This window comes from Haliotis cracherodii, unplaced genomic scaffold, assembly GCF_022045235.1.
Source record: "Haliotis cracherodii isolate W230 unplaced genomic scaffold, xgHalCrac1.p SCAF_12, whole genome shotgun sequence".
In the NCBI taxonomy this organism is placed as follows: domain Eukaryota; kingdom Metazoa; phylum Mollusca; class Gastropoda; order Lepetellida; family Haliotidae; genus Haliotis; species Haliotis cracherodii.
Genome location: NW_027266267.1, coordinates 41860418 through 41881153, shown reverse-complemented (window position 1 = coordinate 41881153; position 20736 = coordinate 41860418).

The window sequence follows — 20736 nt, the reverse complement described above, 5'->3', positions numbered from 1 at the left end:
AGTTCTCGCTCACCTCCGACCAGGCTGGTTCCGTTATCGGAGCAAATGGATTTCACTGTCCCTCTCCTAGTAATGAATCTTCTCACTGCATTGATGCACGAATCTGTATCTAGAGAGAACGCCATCTCTAAATGCACTGTTCTGAGTGTTAGGCAGGTAAATATCACACCATACCTTTTGACTTCTTTTCTTGCTCTCTTCACCATTATCGGACCAAAGAAGTGTGACCATACCCACGTGTGAAAATGGTCTACAGAGAGACGATCTGACGGAAGACTCGACATTTGCTGCTCCATGACACAAGCTCTGTACTTCCGGCACAGGACACACTTGGACACTAGGCTCTTGATGATAGAGCAAGCCCCCATTATCCAATAATTCTGTCTCAAATGGGCCAGCATTGATTGATATCTAAGATGTTCAACTTTCTCATGGCTGTCTCTCAATATCTAAGATGTGATAGCAGACTTCTTTGGGATGATAACTGGATGTTTGGCATTGAATGGAATGTTAGCTTTATCTAGGCGTCCTCCGATTGTCATAATTCAATCAATCACAACAGGATTGACTAGAGGAGATCTGGGTCTCAAACAACACTTACTTGTTGTCAACATTTTTATTTCTTCATGGAAACACTGTTCTTGCACATGACGTATCAATGTCATTTCCGCCTTTTCGACCATTTCGATTGACAATTGCTTGAATTTCAGTACCTTTTTCTTCAGGTTTTGGATGAAAAGAAGAATCCATCCAAAAGCTCTTTTAAGTCTGGTTCAATCTGAGTAGTGAGTGATTAACTTGTCAAGTGGAGAATAGTGAACTGCGTTAAGTGTAGTAGTAGCTACAGTCTTTTTCACCTCTGGATCATCTGCTAGAAGAATCAACTCTTTCTCGTTGCTGTTGACTTGCCATTCTGATTCTGGGTTCCTTAGGAAATGTGGACCCTTGAACCATATATCAGCCTGGAGAAACTTGTTTACTTTCATACCTCTAGACGCTGCATTGGCTGGATTAGATTTGGTATTGATGTAGTTCCACTGGTTCTTGTCTGAAGCTTCTCTGATTATCTGAACTCTGTTTGCAACGAATGTGTGGAATCTGTTGGTGTCATTTTCAATGTATCTGAGTACTGACCAGCTCTCTGTTCAGTAGAAAGTTTCTGTTACTATATATTCCAGTTTATTCATTTTGCCGAGTTTCATTGCAATAGTTGCTACTGTCAACTCCATCCTCGGTATAGCCACTCGTTTTAGAAGTGCTACTCTTGATTTCCCCATGACGAAGGAGACATGAATTTCATTTCTTGAGTTGATTAGTCATAGATAGGTGACTACTCCATAACCATGATCACTTGCGTCGGAGAAAATATGAAGTTGACAGGTGACGAGTGATCCAAACTCTTCTGTCTTGAAACAACTGGGTAGCTTTATGTTGTTGAGGTGTGATAAACCATTTAACCACTCTCGCCATATCTTCATGTCATCTCCAGATATTTTCTGGTCCCATTCTACATTGTCTCTACACAGTTTCTGCAGCAGGATCTTGGCAACTAGGACATATGGTGACACATATCCTAACGGGTCATATACTGAGGCGACCATGGAGAGTATTCCTCTTCTAGTGGTTTGTCTTTCGCTTTAGTGTTGTATTGAAAACAGTCTTTCTCTACTGACCATGTCAAACCAAGAGCTCTTTCAACAGGGAGTTGATCAGACTTCAGGTCGATATATTTCAGACTCTTTGCTCTCTCATTAGGTTGTATGCTCTCAACTACAGTGTGTCTGTTACTCATCCATTTTGGTAACACGGAAACCTCACCTTGCACACAGTTCACTCACATCAGTTACAAGAGATTTAGCTGTGTCTTCATTCTCAACTGATTTCAGCAGGTCATCTACGTAGAAGGATCTGAGGATGACATCGGTTATGAGAGGATTGAACATTTCCCTGTTATCTTCTGCAGTTTGGCGTGAAACACCTGTCGAACAACTGGGCGATGATACTGCTCCGCACAAGTGCACACAAATGCGATATACTGCAGGTTCTGGTTGAAGATCTCCATCTGGCCACCAGTAGAACCTGAGGAAGTCTCTGTCATCTTGTGGGACTTGTACCTGATAGAACATAGATTCTATATCAGCCATTAGGGCTACAGGCTCATGTCTGAATCGCAGTCATACTCTGATGAGGCTGTTGGGTAAGTCAGGGCCTTGAAGCAGTAGATTGTTGAGTGTTGTTCCTCAATGTGTAGCTCCACAATCAAAGATCACTCGAATCTTGTCTGGTTTGTGAGGGTGATACTCACCATGATGAGGAATGAACTTTTCCATTGTCACGTCTCAGTTCATCATCGGCTACCTTTTCAGCATAGTTCTTTTCCAGGATGTTATTCATGAAGTCTTTGTAGTCGCTGTAGGCCATCATTTCTCTTCATCTTCTGTTTCAGATTCATCTGTCTCTGATAGGCTTGGTAATGATTGTCTGGGAGGCAGACTGAGTCACTCTTGAATGGAAGGGGTATTGTGTAATGTCCATCATTTAGTGTTATACTCTCCTTGACCTGGGGTACCAGAGGGAGTAGAAGAATCTTATAAAGTGTGCAAGGAAAAGATACTAGACATTTTTAATAGAGCCAGCAATAAGAATCCTACATATGAGGAACTTGCTGATAGGGACATAGAACGTGCACACAGGATATCCAGCAAAACAACAAATAAACCCCGCCCTCTTATAGTGAAAATGGCACACTGGGATGATAAAATCCAAACACTTGGATTCAGGGATACCCTGAGAGAAATGGGATATGGTGTGGCTAATGACCTAACATATTTCCAGCGACAAGAGCTAGGCAGGTTACAACGTGAAAATCCAGATAAGAGGTTTTTTTATAAAGGAGGCAAACTTGTTGAGGATGTAAAGAAGGATAGTGAGATGAGAGATAGCCAAGCGACACCAGAGAGAACTACAGCACACAGACGGGAGAGAAGGGATAGCCAGAACATCAGAACATCACCCTCACAAGAACATAGACGGGGAGGTTCACACACGACTTCTGAGTTCTCGCTCTAAGGCCTGGGACAGGACAGCAATCCACTAGGGGTGCGACGAGACCGAGCGTGATTGTAGGACGCCTCATGTAGATACGACAGATGATGTCGATGATTGTACATTTGAGAATAGAACATGTGTTTTCTGGAATGTATTAGGACTTAATTCTAAATTAACTGATCAGGACTTTACCGATTATTTAAACTCATTTGACTTCATCGCCATAACAGAAACATGGATGAAAGATATAGACATAAGTTTGATATTTGGATCAAAGAGGCTGAAAAGATTTCCAACTTTTGCCATATTAGTTAGAAAGCAACTTGTTAAATATGTAACATGGTCTAAAGTTTACGACAATGGCATTTTCATGCTGTTAGATTTTTAAAAGATTTGCTATATTCATGTGTCTATGTTCACCCTGAATGTTCAACTTGGTACACAAACCCTTTGAGGCAATGCAAAAATGGCATACAAATATTACAAAATGACTTACTTGATACACTAGCACATTGTGATGATGTTTATTTGATGATTGGGGGAGACTTGAATGCCAGAACTAGCACTGAATCTGATTTTGTAGAAGATGATATCCTTGAATATCTCGAGGGTCATGATAACAGTGTATGGGGATTTCTGTTAGACAATTTCAGCTTAAAAAGATTTTCTGTGGATTTATCTTTGAATAATTTTGGTAAGAGTTTACTAGATTTATGCAGTATACAAAATATACATATTAAGAATGGAAGGTTCGGGTCAGACGCCGAGGTGGGATATTTTACTTTTATAGGAAATCAGGGTGCGAGTGTGGTGGATTATGTTATTGCCTCGTCGTTTGATATGTGCCATAGCTTTGACATACCGTCTCGAGCCGAATCACCACACCTTCCTGTCACGACTAGTTTACGTACGCTTCTAGTAAATGACCCTATGTCACGCAATACACGTAACAATGCTTCCTTCAAATTTGTGTGGGTTGAAGAGAAGGCTGAACAGTTTAGAATAAACCTTATTACTGGGACTGAGAATGATTTACTGGAGAAGGCTGTAGATGTAGCATTTGTTAACGTTGAAGAAAGTATTGGGTATATTACTGAAGCTGTTATTATTGCTGCATCAGATATGAAGAAAATTAATAACGACTGTAAATATGATCAACAATGGTTTTATAGTGAATGCCAGCTACTTAAAAAGGAACGATGTAGACGTTTAAATAATTTTAGAAAGAATAAGGATAGAGGATCACTCACCGACTAAAATAGAGTAAGAAATCAGTACAACGATGTATGAAGGGGAAAAAAGACAGAATATTTCGAACAAAAACAGAATCAAGCATAGATAATTCTAAAACATTTTGGTCATCGCTAAAAGCCATTAAACCAAATAGATATCGCAAAAATGACATTGATATTCAAGCCTGGTTTGAGCATTTCCAGGGACTTTTTCAGTTCCATTTAGCTACGACGATGATTTATTTGACATGGAATTCAACAAAGATAAAGTTGACAGTGTAACAGATGATATGCTTGAATGTCCAATATCTAAGAGGAAATCATTGACAGCATATCCAACCTTAAAGAAAATAAGGCATCTGGAAATGATAATGTGATAGCAGAGTTTTTTAAACATTCCTCAGATATTTTAATACGATATTTGGAACTAATTTTTTATACCCTTTTTGAGAGATAATTTTTTCCAGATAATTGGACAGTTGGCGTTATTGTCCCTCTTCACAAACAGGGCGCAACCAGCGATGTTGATAATTACAGAGGCATAACTCTCCTAAGTACATTCAGTAAATTATTTACTTCAATTATTAATAAGAGACTTGTTTTCTGGACGGATTCTTTGGATAAGATAAGTGAGTCACAAGCAGGTTTTAGAAAAGGATACTCCACCACTGACAATGCATTTATCCTATATTCTATAATTCAGAGATATCTATCAGTGAAACGAGGGAAGCTTTATGCTGTATTCGTAGATTTTGCAAAAGCTTTTGACTCTGTGAAAAGGGATAACTTGTGGTCACTCTTTCAAAGACATGGGCTAAGTAGCAAAATAGGAAAGTTATTATGCTCTCTATATAAAAATGTGAAGGTGTGTGTCTGGAACAATGGCGCTATATCGGATACTTTTGTAGGTAGCAGGGGTGTCCAACAAGGGTGTATATTAAGTCCCTTCTTATTTTCCTTTTTCATAAATGATTTGGCATATCAAATCCACAAAAATTGCACTGATGGAATACAACTGCACCCCGAAACCATTAAATTATTTCTGCTTTTTTTCGCTGACGATATAGTATGTTCCCGGGCACAAAATCTGGCCTGCAAAAGCAAATACATGTATTGGAGAGTTATTGTGACGAATCAAAATATACTGTAAATATGGATAAAACCAAAGTTGTAGTTTTTAAAAATGGTGGTAACATATCCAGAAAAGAAAAATGGTTTTACAGAGGAAAGCCTGTAGAAGTTGTTCCATTTTATAAATACTTAGGCTTGTGTTTTACAAGTAAAATAACTTGGTCAATGAATGCACATAACATTTCATTGCAAGCCAAGAAAAATTTTGTAGGCATGTTAAAAAGTCTTAGAATTCTGGAAAATGTTACATATGATGTTTATTTTAAAATATTTGATACCAAAATAAGCCCGATGCTTTCGTATGGATCTGAAATTTGGGGCCTAGAACATTTGGATGTTATTGAGAAAATACATTTATATGCATGTAAACGGTTCTTGGGGGTAAAATCTAGCACAGAAAACGCAAGTGTATATGGTGAATGCGGACAGTTTCCCATGTATATCAATAGTCATTTAAAGGTTATTAAATACTGGGTAAAGCTATTAAATATGCCATCTTCAATATACCCGAAAAAATGTTATAATATGATGCTTCTCTACGACAGCCATGGGAAACAAAATTGGGCATCAAAAGTTAAAAACATGTTATACGAATGTGGATATGGTTATATTTGGTTACAGCAATATGTCGATATGCCACAACATTTCTTCTCCCGTTTGACACAGACTTTAAAAGATATGTACATTCAAAAATGGCATGGTTCTTTGTCCAGTTCTAGAAAAGCAAACTACTACACTACATTTAAGACTTATACTAGAACCTTATCTATTAAGTGTAAATTTACATAAGTTTAGAACAGCTCTTTCTCGATTCCGTTGTTGCTCACATGATCTGTTTATTGAAACAGGCAGATATGAAGGTATTGCAAGAGAACACAGACTTTGTAGGTTTTGTAAAACGTATTGTACTGAAGATGAATATCACTTTTTATGTGTATGTCCAGTGTATGAAGATGTGAAGCAGTTCTGTACATCTGTATGACTCACCACATTCCACACTACCCATCCCAGTCTGGTGAACGTTGCATGTGGACTTTGCATGTGGACTTTTGTAAAACGTATTGTACTGAAGATGAATATCACTTTTTATGTGTATGTCCAGTGTATGAAGATGTGAAGCAGTTCTGTACATCTGTATGACTCACCACATTCCACACTACCCATCCCAGTCTGGTGAACGTTGCATGTGGACTTCCTTGAGGCCCCTTCTTGACATGCAAGGGAGAATAGGCATATGGAACGTTGTTGCCTATTAGTATACCTTTCTCAGATTCAATCTGAGGAAGGGAAACACCTCTCAAGTGTGGCCATCCAGCGATATTAGTTTGGGTTGGAATATGCTGATGCATCACAGGCCTTCTATCTTTTGTGTAGAGCTTGGCAACTGTACAAAGTTCTCTCTTGTCAGATCACTTACTTCCAGGTTGTTACTTACTTACTTACTTAAGTTGGAGATTTTACGTGCGCTTTCCAACACCAGCGTATTTCGCACACGGGCCGGCCAGGCCATTTAGTGTATTGGCCAAAAAAGGAGCGGGGGGGGAGGAGTTCACAGCCAGGATGGGGTTTTATTGGCTGCTTATATATTGTTTTTGAAATTTGGAGATTTGGAAAATGCCAGGGGTGGAGGAGGTAGTCCTAAGGGAATGTATGGTGTTTTATGGTTTGGGTTTGGGGTGTTTTAGTGTTTAGATGCGGTTGATTAATTTGGTTTTAATGAAGTAGACGCCTAGGGCCTTAAAAGTTTCTGAACGGTTTTGGGGGTTTAGGATTGATTCTAGTGTTGGTGTTATATTTGGGTTTATAGAATTGTTGAGTGTTTTACGTTGTGTTTGACAGTGGGGGCAATGTTGGAGGACAAGTTCTGGTGTTTCTAGACAGGTACAGTGTGGGCAAATTCCTGATGTTTGCGGTCTGATTTTTTGCCGGTGGTTATTTAGATTGGTTTGCCCTGTTTGTAGTTTAGTGATAAGCCTGTCTATTCTTTTGGTTGGGTGGAGGATTTTTATGGTTTAGTTAGGGGTTTATAGAGAACCTTTTTTAGTTGGCATTTTGATTTTTGATAAACGATTTGCCATTTTTTAGAGATTTCCCTTTTAGTGATGTTTTTAATTTCTGATTTAGATAATGGGAGGTTAAGGCTAATTTCAGGTAGCTTAATGGATAGTTTTGTGGCCTTGTCCGCGTTGTCGTTTCCAACGATTCCTACATAGGCTGGGATCCAGATGAATTGAATTTGTTTGCCTGCCCTAGTTTGGTCATTTGTGCTTTTGAGTATTTGGTTTATGAGTTTGGGTCGGGTTTTGGTGTTTTTATTTTTTTTTAGAGTTGGAAGGCCGCTGAGAGAGTCTGTTAATATTTGGATTTTTTGGTAATTTTTGGTTTGTTGGTTGTGGAGGGCTGTGGCCATGCCCATTTGCTCAGCAGTGAAAATGGTCTGGTTGTTTGGGAGTCGAAATGATTTTGGATGTTTTTTTGGTCGAGATATGTGTACTCCGAAACCTGTGTGTTTGGAGACCGGATCTGAAGATCCGTCTGTATATATGTGACACCAATTTGGCCAGTTTTCGTGGATGCATGCTAGTGTAGAGTATTTAGCTGAGATTGGATCGGAGTGTTTGTTGAAAGTGTCGGCTGATGTTGTGTCTATTTTAGGGGTTTCTAGTTTTGATTTTGGAGTTTTTAGTGTTTTGTTTTGGGCTATTTAGGTTGTGTTCTGTTAGGTAGTTTGTTATTCTTTGTGATATTGGGGGAAGAAGAGGGTATTTCCTAGTGAAGCTTGGTTTTTAGGGCAGATCTTGTTGTTGATGCAGTAGGTTATCATAGAGTGTCGATGTCCCATGGTCTCCAGAGTTATCTTTAATCTTTTACCCTCACATCCTAACTTCTGTTTCATGCTGTCAGTGATGAAGGAAACACTGCTTCCAGAAAGGCGTAGGTTCTGATAGCGTGACTACTTCCTTTCCTTCTCAGTATCACAAGAATTATTGCCATGGTACATTCTTCCACTCCAGCTCCCATGCAACTCACTGTATTGGAACTGCTTTCCTTGCTTGTTCTCTGTCGTTCATGTATGTTGTCTACCTGAGCCTTTGTTGATCATCCTGAGACAGATTTGTAGACATGACCTTTGGCTTGGACTTGAACCATTTATCTGGTGTCTTTGACATTTCATTGAGGGCTTTCCTACCGTAGACTGGATCATTTGCCTTTTTTGCCTCTCTACTCACGAACTCTACAAGTGCGCTAAATGGAATGGTTCTACCTTGAGCCTTGATGTTCTGTAAAATGTTTCTCCATCTAGCGTGATAGTGACATGGCAGCTTTATTACTAGTTTTCTCATGTTGTCTGGGTAATGAAGAATCTTCATGGAGTGTATGCTCTTGATTGCATTCTCACATTCTGTGAGGATAAGTGCAAACTCGTCCAGTGCCTTTGGATTGTCCACTTTAATCAATGGCCAGTTGATTGCTTGCTGGATAAATGCTGAAGCAATGGTGTCTGGACTACCATAGTGTTCTTCAAACTCATTCATGATTGCCTGATATGCGTGATATCCATAGAGATAGCTGTAACCCACTACAATCCGATTGGCCTCATCCTTCGTGTATTGGTCCAAATAGTTAATTATTTCTTCAGGATCCTCAGTGTTGGAAAGGACATTACTTCTGAACTGTCAAGTGATTCTTTTGTAGTCGATCGGATCCGCACTGAATGACTTCATTTCCACTTGAGATGTTTGACAACAGATGAGTATTCTAGTAGAGGACTTGCGTATCCATAGCCTGGAGCTGTCATGACATCAGGATATGTTTGTGGGTAGTAGTGGCCAGGTTGATACTGTGGTGTTGTGTCCGTTCTGTATACATGTTGAGGAGGAACAGTTCATGGATAGAATTCAGGAGGAGCATATTGTCCTGTCATTTCATTCTTCACGTGAGTCATATTCAGATCTTCAACTTCATGTTAGGGCGGAAAGTGATTTTCCTCTTGAGGAGCGAAGCTGCCATAATTTTGTACCTGCTGGGATTTGACATGTGTTTGTTGTGGATCTTCACCTTGTGAAGAATGGACTTCTAATTCTTCACCGATTTCCCTCTCATATTTTTCAACTACTCTAGTCTTGGCATCTAGTGCTGCTATTTTTGTTTTCAACTTCAATTCTTTCTCTTCCATCTGAGTTCTAAGCTTCTCCATTTCTAATCTTCCTACGTCTCTTAGAGCGGAAGCCCTTGCTAGCAATTCTGCCCTCTCTTGTTTACGTTTTAACTTGAACAATGAGGCTGAACTTCAGACAGAGGAAAAATTAACTCATTTTACTTCACTTACAACACTGTTATCATGAAACCATTTCTCAAGGTTTTGTTTAAATTGTCTTATTACAGGAGTTTCTTCTATGTCAACTTTCTGGTCATATAATGTCTTTTCATTAACATCTAACAGATTTGTGTGTTCTTCTTTCACACTGTAGTACTTATCTAGCAATATCGTGTACTGTTTGTGCTCAAACTGCATCCTCCCAACATCACGCGTGTCCGACATCAAAGACTGAACACTGTCCTGCTTTGCTTTTAACTGTCTGAAAGTTGATTTCAATAATCTCTGTTTATGTTCTTCAGTGTAAATCAACCCTCTATCAGTCATTTTCCTTTTTCTAGTTTAAATACTACTGAATAGCGATGCATTATCTTCTTCCATTGTTTCTGATTTATTCAATTAACTACTCATTAAGCTTTTTCTTTTCTGATTCTCATGGATAGGGTCAAAATGTCAATGAATGTAAGGATCACAATAAATGTCAATTCATCCCAGATATAAAGTACAATTCACATTTCCATTTCCATCTTCATTCTCATTCTCATCTCATCATCAATTATCAATAAATACCAGCTTTTAAATTGGAAGATTGACTGCAAAAGGAAAAGTTAACAATCATAAGTTTGCAGTTCAATATGTAAACAAAATAATAACAATGTATGACAATTACTAAAACAACAAAAGTTGACAAAAGACATTAAATTGTGACAAAATAATTGTAAGAGCATATGCACAGAAAGAATGTATACATTAGTGATTGAAAACTGAACACATTATCATTACTTCAGAAAAGTTACAAATACAACAATTTGGGAAATAAAATTGCTTCAGAAATATATTGAAAATGGAAAAGAAATACAAATGCATGACAACATACCATTTTGGTAGACCCATATTCTTCCCTAATCTTTACTTCTTGCCTTTTTGATACTGCCCACATGGGTCTTCATTCTGTCCTTCCAGAAACTAAAAAGCATGCATGGCATGCAGCCTAAACAGAGTAGCCTTCCTTGGCTAAACTCCTGAAGCATGCATAAAATAATAATCTTGTACATGGTAAATTTGGAAAGAAAATATAAGAACAAATTTAAACTTTAATCATTTGGAAAAATACATAGAAATTATTTTAGAGATGTTATTTTGACAGTAACAGGTGCGATTTACTACATCAGTTATACGTTTTCAGTAAGGCTACGTGAACGGAGTACCACTTTGGATCTGACCCAGATACCTTCTGGAAACCTTCCGGAAACCTGCCAAAAGAAATGTCAAAATTTGGGGGTGCATTTTGTTCACTTAAGTGTGAAACACATAAAAAAATTATCTGGAAATTACCAAGAAATTTGAAGGTTGCTGAAGGTATCTGGAAGGTTTCCAGAAGATTTCCAGAAGGTATCCAGATGCAAGTTTTCTTCATGTCTCGTTTCTGGTTATTAATGTTAGTCTGTGCATATCAGATAGCTGTTGTAATATTCTGTGTTGTAAATATCCTCCTAAAACTTAGATCTGTGGGCATGCATTGTTCACAAGTTCGATTCGCGACATTGGTACAAATGTGTGAAACTTATTGCTGGTGTCACCCACCGTGATATTGTTGCAATATTGCTAAAAGTGGCATAACACCATTCTCGCTCAGAAAAAATGGAAAGTCATTGGCTATGTGCTTTGGCATTTGGCCCTGGTGAAATTAAATGATTGGTTTGAACCGTATCAGTACTTGTTAAATCTGGACAGTGTAGTTTCATGGGAGTACGAAACAGAATACAATTGCCCAAAATTGGTGCATAAGACTAATCGCATCCATAGAAAACACCTAAATAAAGTACGGAAAAAAAATATCAATGTCATTTATCTACTAACGTGGAACTACAACTTTTGTTTAGTGAGCTGTATTTATAGTAGGAACACATTCAGGGCATTAGTATAATTTATATGTTTTCAGCACCTATGTTATGGCTGATCAGTATTACATTTCTTCTAACATGGAATTTACTTTTCCAGGGGCTTCTGAAGAGTGGATCTCGGCCATGTAACACATCTCAACAGTTGAATTTCCGCACTTCTCAAACTCTCTGACCATCGCGGGTCACTCGCTCGCAGTCTAAAACAAATACTCAAGGGAGCATCTATTGTATCAGAATGGTGCAAAACAGTCAGTGTGGAGCCTCTATGGCTATGCACCTACAGTCACAGAAATTAAACAAGTTAAAGTCAAACAATATTCCAGACAATTAGTACACATGGTGCAAAATGCCTCTGTACGTATTTTAGATGAAAAACCATTTTGCAAATATTATGATTACATTACAGACAATGCTACCACATCATCATCACGATCATAATGTTTTTACTTATTCTCTAAAGCCTATATAATGCCATCCAATTGGTATAATTATGTCTACATCAATGATATATGCATAATGAGATTTACAGTATTTGTATAACTATACAAGGAGGAATCACGTTGCAGTCTGGTATCATAACATTATGCAACACAATATATGAAATACAGCTCTTTCTACAAATTGATCTATTAGCTTGATCATATGGCGGATAACAACCTAGCTCTTAGTTAACATCATATATTATTCCAAACACTTATGAAGCAAAACAAATAATGCTTTTGTCATTATATGACATTTCATTAGTACATATCACAAATTGAAATTTCATCATTATTCATTCAGAATCATCACCTTCTGATGTGAATCTGTTGGTTGTTATCGGGAGGATTGTTCACCATCCGGCGAGTCCCTTGTCTGACATGTCTGAGCACTATCTTCTTAAATGTAGCTGGTGTCAGATTGTGAAATCGAGGCACCTGAAACAATTCATAACATCTTTAGAAACTTATTCAAATTTGTGAAATACACATATATTTACAAAAGTTGTTTTCTTGAACAGTGAGGTATTGACAATTTATCTTGCAACTGACATTTAACCAATCTTTGAACATGTAAATAAGCCATTGCAAACAGAAAAATGTTCAGAAAATACGAAAATGCATCTGGTCTTCCAAAACAATACCTGTAGGGCCACAAGGTTTACCTGAATTTTGCTTGAATGTTTGCATTACATCAAATATAAGGAAGGGTAAACAAGACAATGCAAAACTAAGTTACATAGGCTCTTATACATAACAACAGAACTATTAATAATAATCAAAGCTTTCAATCACACGGGTCATGTAAGTGATCTCAAAATACGACATAATGAGCGAGTGAGTTGGTTTAGTTTCATGCAGCTTGTTAGCAATATTCCAGCTATTGGCTTCACACAATGTAGCCATGTGGTTAATCGAACCCGGGTTTCAGAAAACGTTTTACCCACTAGGCTACCCTAGCGCACCAAATACAAAAGAAAGTACATTAGGATTTCAGAAAATAGATATTCTCACCAAATTCATTCATTCATTATTGGAAGCTATATTGAAATTCAAATTTTGACAATTTAGGATGAGACTGTAGAGGCATTTATCTAAGTTATTATGGATATTTAATATCTACCATTAATTTATCCTATCTTTTTTTGAAAATTAACTTAATGAAGATTAACAAAAACATGCAAATCGGCCAAATATATTGGTCTGGCAAAGTTTAAATAAATAATAATTACTGTTATAAAGTATTTGATCCATCGTCTGTTTCTAAATACAGTGAAACCCAACTTTGACTTGCGTGCCATTATTGAACCATCTACCCAATATTCTTTATACATTGATATGCATCTGCACAGAGTGGTCAAATTCCTTGTCTGACACATAGTGTGCTACAAGGGAGGATGAGTTTGTGTCCAGCCAAACTGTCTGATAATCTCAAGGACTGCCTTGATAGCATCAAGGGATGTAGCTAATCCTAAATAAGTATAAAACAAGTCACATCATCTCTTCTACAGGACACATGATCAAAGCCTGCCCCACCTTCGGTGTTTATTACCTTGCTACTCTAAAACAGCTAATACGCAAAATGAACTCAATGTCAACTCATTGTGAACTAGGGATTAACAGGGCAATTAGTGTCGGGTGGGTCTTAGCACTTGCAATTGTCTCTTAATCACTTAACTGAGTAGTGACGGCTTAGTCAGTTGTGCATTTACAACCACGGTCACTGCTATTCAACTTATCAAGTCAGTTTAATATGTAACATGCTACTGGGGACCAAGGAAATGTATCTTGCTGGATAACCGTTTGTTCTACTATAGTATTTCATGAAGGAAAGAAAGTAGGAACACTCATGTTAGCGTTATTTCTATTTTAAGGAACAAGGAGGCATTAGAATAATGTAAGGCAGGATGTTTTGTAGTCAGGCGGGAGCGGATGAAAATCTGTTAATCAGTTTTGTATGGCGAGTATGGCGTCGTATAAAACATCAGACAATCTCATTTTAGCCAAATGCTACAAATTGGTCTCTGCGAATTTTGATTGTTTAAATGAATATTCTAGCTGTGTTTCTTCTCTCACTGACGGTGATATTTTGTTTCCAGCTCCCCGACACTTTAATGTTTTCATTATAATTGGATATTCATGTCCACAATTTCTTTTCTTAAATTTTATTGAGCATGTTAAGGGTTTTCATTTAAAGTACGTAGGAAACTGTAACAACAGGAGATAACTCTACTCTACTCTTCATAGGATTTTGTGTATGTAAATTACAAAACATTTTGAAGCTCAAGTCATAACTTGACTGAAAGAAGCATGAAGGAAGCATGACCAAAGGAGTACTATGGTGCCCATGTGCCTTGACCTTATAATATTACTCATAAGCACAGACAGCGTCGAAAACGCGAGGACGCGAAATCGCGATAACACGAAATGTCGCATTCTCGCGGTCGTGTTTTTGTGACCTCGTTTGACAAGTCAAGATTGCGAGACTGCGAGATTGTACATCATGTCCATATGCAGCATTATTGCATTGTCAACTTTTAAAGAAAACTAGCTGTGTACCAAAAACACGAGAATGCGAGAACGCAAGATATTGGCCAAATCTCGCGATCACGCATTCTCGTATTTTTGGCATATGTAGCTCGTTTCCAAAGGTCGAGATCGCGAGAATGCGAGATCGCAAATGTCCCTTGCAGTATTCCTTAGTATTGGGCGCAGGTGCTGACGCCCTTTACTTGTCAAAACCTGGGTTTATATTAGCAAAGTCGCTGTTGAAGAGTGTTTAGCAGATTTAGATTAGGTTGTCTACAAGGCTGTAAAGATTAACCTAACTTAAATGAACTTCAGGGGGGTTGTTGCCTCATTACTTCGCATGTTGTAGGTCCACGCAACAGTCGTGGGATGAATTATGAAGTTGGCGATGTATCTGGCAGATGATGCTGAATAAATATAAACTGACGTCCAAAAGAAGCTTTACCAGCGTTTGAAATCACTCTTGCTAAAAAACAACGAAACATACATGCATGAAGTAAAGTGTATTGAGTAGATCAATGTATTAACATAATCAACACTGAAAATGACAATCATACCCCGACCGAGAATGACGTCAGAGCCCCCCAAAGTTGGGCGTGGTACAAAACTCGAGCTTTCAGATAAAATGCAGAGTACATAAACAATCGCTAACGTTCAATAACAAGTCATTAGTAGCGTGTGTGACCACCAAATGCCTCAATACACGCAAAAACTCTTCGATGCACAGAGAAAGTCAGTCGTCTGTTGAGGTCATGTGGGGTTTGACGCCATTCTTCTTGGAGGGCCAAGATCAGTTCTTGCCGGTAGGCTGGAGAGTGTGGTCGTTGTCGAACACGACGATCCATCAAGTCCCAGAGGTGTTCTATGAGGGACATGTCGGGTGAACGTGCAGGCTACGGCAGGGCGTTGACGTTGTTGGCTGCAAGGAAGTTAGTGACAATTCTGGCCGTATGGGCTCTAGCGTTGTCATGCTGATAAATGACACTACGTGGCAGCTGTTGGAGAAATGGTAGGGCAACTGGACGAAGAATGTTATCCATGTAACGCTGAGCTGTCAAGTTTCCGTTAACGATGACCAGCGGTGTCCTCTCCTGCCCACAGATCCCTCCCTACACCATGACACTGATTCCATGAGCCCTGAGTCTCCTGGCCACTGTCTGTCGACTAACCCTGTGACCTAAGGCTTTTGTCGCCGATGACGTCACTGTCAGGAAGCGATTTCGGAGGTGCAAGGTACACAAGTACCGGTCATCATGGGGCGTGTTCACCCTGGGTTTACCTGTTCTTGGCCTGTCAGCGGTCCGCCCTGTCTGTCTGTAACGTTGCATCAAGTTGGTAACGGCAACACGGGAGGAACAGAACGTTCGTGCAGTATTGGCGTGGGTGGCTCCCATCTGTACCATACCCACGTTGTTCGACTGTGAGTCGTGGCATTTCTTTTGTGTTTTTTTTATCATTGTGGATGTCTGACTTGCCGTTGCAATCGTTTTATACCCTTACCCGCACGTGCACTTGCAGTTGTCCGTGGTGCACGTGTTTTTTACTTTTTCGCGTGTTATCTCGTAAACATGTAACAGACGATTAACATTTTCTGCATACACTATTGTTGTATTTAGGTTTCTTTTGGACGTCAGTTTATTTCTTTGGTCTGAAAAGATCGTACTGTACACAGTAAGGTGATCGTTTCCATTCCCGTCGTATAAGCACTCCCGTTATTATATCGAGACGACGATGAAGTGAGGTGCCTAGGATACTGTGCGTGTTGGCATCAGAGGTCTGCTTAAGTTAGTGACTCGGTCACACTGATGTACAGCGACAGGCGTCTGATCGAATGGTTGCAGCATTAGGTACAAGTAAGCATGCAAACCAATCTTGTACAATTACCCTGCAACAGCTGGCATTAGATCAACTGACCTAATTCAGATGAATTCGAGATATTTCCAGTCAGAGAGTTCTTGACCCGTGATATTAAAATCACCCTGTACAGTCACCTCAAATCCCGGATTTTGTTTGGAGACGAGGTGCGAGCACGACACAGAATCCACTGTGAACTGTGTGGTAGACAGACAAGTGCTGTGTCCGAGTTGTGTGTAGGATGAGTGAATTGGCCAGTGCAGGCGCATCTAATCTCCCTGATATGTGTGACGACTGGTAATATCATGTGTATGATAATCCCAACAGATGGGTACTCTATTATATTTTGATACACACGATGAAAAAGACCCATGAAGATTCCGGGGTAGAATAGGTCTTCAGCAACCCATGCTTGCCGTAAAAGGTGACCATGCTTGTCGTAAAAGGCGACTAACGGGATCGGGTGGTCAGGCTCGCTGACTTGGTTGATGCATGTCATCGATCCCAATTGCGTGGATCGATGCTCATGATATCAATCATTGGATTGTGTGGTCCAGACTCGATTATTTATAGACCGCTGTCATATAGCTGGAAGAGTGCGGCGTTAAACAACAAACCAACCAACCAACACGATGACAAAGCATTGATGAACATAGAAATCAAATCTAACATCGTGATAGGTCAACTCCATGCAAATGATACTTTTTGATTATCAATACCGTTCATATCCTACATCTACATGTTTAATCATACTGGGTTGGAGGTTATTGTTATTACCGTTTATCGCGTATATGTATATCTACGTTCAGTAAATAGCAAGTCTCAGTTGAGACGTAATACGCCAAGCGTATTTATAGTAATGTTACTTACAAATGCAGTCACAGGTCAAAATGTTGGTGTCATGATGTAATGCTCTCTCTAGACATGAAAGTGTGTTTAGCTCTACCTATAGCTATACCCCCTGCCTTTCCAGCTACCCCCCCCCCCCCTCCCTCAAGTATTATAACCGTTGCTTATTCGATCGTTTGATCATTATTCTGTGTGTTTCATGTGTTCATACTATTATCACTATATGAACCATGTATTGCTATTCTATCGCTTTTATTCTGTATTATAAGATACAACACCACTGACAGTAAACTGCTTGACTGTAATCGTACCTTTGCTTCTTATTAAGTTATAATCAAGTTTCCAAAAGCTGGATCTCTAAATAATCCGAAGCACATTGAGCCATCTCAGACAGTGATTCGACACCTGTTTACACCTATCAGATACCACTCATAACTGTCACCACCTCTCGGTCCCAAAGAAAAATAACATTAGAAAAGGTTGCAAGCATTTTTTTCTAAAGCTGTAAAAAATATGATTGCCCGATGTCAATACATGAATGAAAAGTGAAAATATCACAGTTATTTTCAACGCTGCCCTACATTATCGTAAATTATGTATTGAGTCCATTGTTCTTCACGTATTGAAAAGTCGTCATTGGTTTTCTGAATGGTTCGAGTTAGCATTGAAAGTGCTAAGTGATTTCTTTAATACATTGTACAGATAGGAGTTATGAGTCAAAGTCTTTTTTAGAAGGTGGCGCACTGAAGCACATCTGATGCTTAGGTCTAGAGATAGGATAGCGAACACTCCTGGCCTGTTACTGTCAATCATTAGGCTCTATAATATTTACAAATGTAAAAGAATATACCTTAAAAATGGTCTTAATTAAGATATAGGTCCAGGAGCATTAACAAGAAATTGCCTACTTGGGGTATCCGACGGAAAAGAGATTTCAGTAAGAAGTATCATTTGACTTCATTTTCCTTTGTGAGACTATGTTTGCGCGACGCGGACCAATAGTGTATGTTTCACATCAGCCACATTCAGCCATGCTGTGCCTTCACTTTTTTAGACATTGCGAACGCCCTGCAGAGTGTACCCAATGAGGGCATTTCTCTTTGCAGAGTGAATCAACGGATACATGTGTGTTCAGTCGTGTGTCTTGTCAGTTTGGACAAACTCATATGTCCCGAGCAGCATGATTTGGGGGTTTTTATCCCAAAAACGTAACCCTTCAGTAAAACTGAAACATGTGTAAAATCCATTTCAAGCGTATTTGACCGGGTGTCGGGGTGTAATTTGCTGAGGGGCGCTGCGTCCCTCTGCCAGATCTCCTTTGAAGATGTTTCTTGGTTCATCAACACAATACTCGCGCTCGTGCGATTCAACAAATTCGTAAATCTCAAAGACCTGCAAAGGCTTTGGTCCTTCCTCCCGCATCAGTCTGACACGCCTCGATATAACTGAATTATAGTGGAGTTAACTCACTTACTGTATTATGTGTTACTGCAATCCTTCAAAATTATGCGTGGTCTCTAAAGGAAATATCAACAAGAAAGTATAATCAAGTTTTTCAGTGATCCAAACGCGTAATTTTCACACATATTTGGCCTGCTGTGCGAAATTGTATCTGTTTCGGTGGATAATTCTCACATGATGACGTTTTATATTAAATTGATAAAAATCTTACTTGAAACTTATTTTTTTGGACTTTTAAACCCCTGTACAGGAAATCGAAATGTAAAAAAAACACTCACATTCCCGTTAGAAGATATTGTGTTGAAACACAGTTACAACTTTTGATTTCATACCTTTTTAGAGGTGTTGGGAAGGGATGGTGTGTTCACATATACTGGTAATAATGTCCAATACACTATGCCAAATATTTGGCATACATTACCTGTAGGAATTAGAACACAACACTGATACACGTCTTTCCTTTGCTATTGATGGACTAAAAGTCTTTCATGCTCGGTAGTAGCTAGGACTGGCAATATATACACGAAAATCACAGATGTGTAGTCACATGACAAAATATAAGAAACTGCTACATCAGCCAACTAGTTCACCCAAATGTAGTTGATACGTTTATTAAATATAACACGTCATACTTTCCTTTGCTGTTGTAACCATACACTACATAACTGATATAGGTTACTGTGTGTAGCAGTAATCTCAAAAAACTTGGTTTAAAAGGACTTGGGGAAGCCATGGGTTAGAATAGGTCTTCAGCATCAATGATTATTGGGGTCGGGTGGTCTGGCTCGCTCACTTGGTTGAAGCATGTCATCGATCCCAATTGCGTGGATCGATCCTCATGATATCAATCACTGGATTGTTGGTCCAGATTCGATTATTTACAGACCGCCGTCATTTAGCTGGAATATTGATGATTGCGGCGTTAAACAACAAACAAACAAACAAAAAGAATCCTGGGGTAACTTGTACACCCCAAAATAGGTGATCAGAAGTATATGTCTCAGTGACAGTTTGCTTCCTTCAAACCAAGAATAAAGGGAGGGAGGAGGGCACAAACAAAATTGGAATTACATCCATCACCAGTACACACAGTCACTGCTGTAGGATTTGTCCTTGCACAAATAGAACTTTCCTACTTCACATTTAGAGCAGAGTCTACCCTCCCAATTCCCAATTAAGTCATTCGCTTTGAGGAATGCAGTAATTCGTCTTTATCCTTCGCTAATTATAAGTATCCCAAATAAGCATACTATACTCGTGAACGCTGGAGAGTCGAAGTAATCAGTCCAAATATTGCAGTTACTAAGGAGTGATGTTACGCAGAAATAAACCAATCAAAATTGGCTAACCTGTTAGACAATTCAGACAATCCGCTGTCCCGTTTCCCATCATGCTTAGTGTACAATTGTAAGGTAATTTAGCATTGTGTAAGCCCTTTTTTAATTCTTTACGTATTTTAATGAGAACTACATCCGTATTTTAGTTCTTGTAAACCGGAAGTGATTCAAGGAATCCGATTTGGGTGTCAATGACTGAGTGAGTATGGTTTAACGCCTCTTTTTGCAATACTCCAGCAGTATCAATAATGGGCTTCACTCATTGTATTCACGTGGGGAATCGAACCAAGGTATTCTTCGTGTCGAGCGAACGTTTTAACCACTAGGTTACCCCACAGCCCCACAATGTCAAGAAAATAACGACACATTCACCATTGTCTTTTGATATATACTGAACCGCAAACGAAACGTCACCATGGATAGACACATGAGAAACTTTATTTGTCCGAAACACTGTAAACATACTTTGAGACAAATTAAAAAGATGAAACTTAGTAAAACTGATCATCAAGGTTGAAATTAAAGTGTCAAATGTTTTTAACGTGAAGCGCAACACTAGTCTCTGAGAAAGTGGCATCACAAGTCAGTATCTCG